We start from the raw sequence: 1,574 nt of genomic DNA on the forward strand, positions 1-1,574 counted from the left end.
TGTAGTGATGTTTATTCACAAGTCATGTATTTATTTTACAGCAATACAGCAAGTTATCGACGAATATTATTTGCAGAAAATTTAAATAATCGAATACCTTTTTCTGATCTATTGATACAGTTTATCGCAACAAGTCATTTTATAAATTTTTTTGCCTTCGTTAATATATATTTCAATTTTTTTACATCCTTCTTTTTGTCTCTTAGTCTTATGATAAATTTCGAAATGCGGAAATATATAAATACGAAATTATAAGGTTTTTAACAGCTTAACAGCTTATAACCTATACAACCGTAATGAATATAACCTTCTCAGCGGCGGAGTGGGAAAGGAGTGAAAATGGCGGATATGCAAATATTCATGTTTATAATGCCTTAGTATTACTAGACTGAATATTGTTAGAAATTCAAGGAGTATGTTCTCAAAAAAGGATGTACTGCTTTTGATTTTTGCATTCTCTCTCGTTTCGCGCATGCATCTACTAGAGAGAGAGGATCGAAAGAGATGGAGGAAAATAACAACAGTATATCATAACCTCAATTACAAGCTTGTTGTACATACAAGTAATGAACTTGAAGTAATTTACTAGCCGAAATCGTTGTGACTCTCACCGGCGAGATCATTTATAATTTGGAAGACGAAGTAGGATGCATGCCGTGGTCCGGTTAGATGTTAGACTTAAAAAGGTACATATTCTTTGTAAAATATAAGATTTTTTTAAATCAAAATGTTAATTATCTCTAATTATTATATACACAGATGTGACTAAAATTATAATTTTATATTTTGCATAGAATGGTTAACTGCTGCCTGTGCAAAGAAGAGGCATGTTATTTATTCCAGTAACATGTTATTTATTCCAGTAACTTTACAAGTAAGATTATGAATATAGAAGTATGGTTATATTTTATACACTTTATTATATATAAATATATTTCAGTTTGCTGCAAAATTAAGGCCTTTTTGCAAATTTCATCCATGATCGGTTCATAACGAACTTAGTTTTTTTAAGACATTCTATAGTATATTTTCTAGTTTTTATAAACATCTTTTCCATTTTGTTTGATTATTTTCTGAAACATATATTTATAATATTCGCAAGCCAGAATAAATTAGAATGTACGTGTATATTTATTTTGTACCTTGGCTGATATCAAATGTTGATTTAATACATATCATGTTGAACATCTATTGAAGATTCGTGTTGAATGTTCATTGAAGTTTGATGTCCATGACTGAATCATTTTTATTATGTTGCATTTCACTTATTGAATACTTTTTCGTATTATCGTCTGATCTGTTGTATAAAAAACATTTTTTAAATCGGATGTATTTATTAAATATCATACAGTATCTTAATACTATCTTTATTTAATATTATTACGTTTGTGTAAAAACAAATGGAATTGCAGTTTTCTTCTTGAAGGATTTTGAAAGTATCACAAATATAATAATCATCTTCTGTGAAATGATCACTGCAAATTCTTTTTTTCTCATAAGCATTGATAGTACCAATGCTATAAAATCATTTTTCTCGTCTTTCTATATTTCCTGGGAATCTAAAAATATATTGC

At 28.2% G+C, this 1,574-nt stretch overlaps 1 long non-coding RNA gene across 1 annotated transcript; it reads left to right on the top strand.

The window, feature by feature from the left end:
- Positions 1-632: 632 nt before the first annotated feature.
- On the top strand, positions 633-1,128 carry LOC105622928. Its single transcript, XR_001046514.1, has 3 exons — positions 633-686; positions 795-874; positions 941-1,128. It is a non-coding gene; the product is annotated as an uncharacterized LOC105622928 (long non-coding RNA).
- The last annotated feature ends 446 nt before the right edge of the window (positions 1,129-1,574 follow it).

Source organism: Atta cephalotes (genome assembly GCF_000143395.1).
Source record: "Atta cephalotes unplaced genomic scaffold scaffold00050, whole genome shotgun sequence".
NCBI classification, from domain to species: Eukaryota; Metazoa; Arthropoda; class Insecta; order Hymenoptera; family Formicidae; genus Atta; species Atta cephalotes.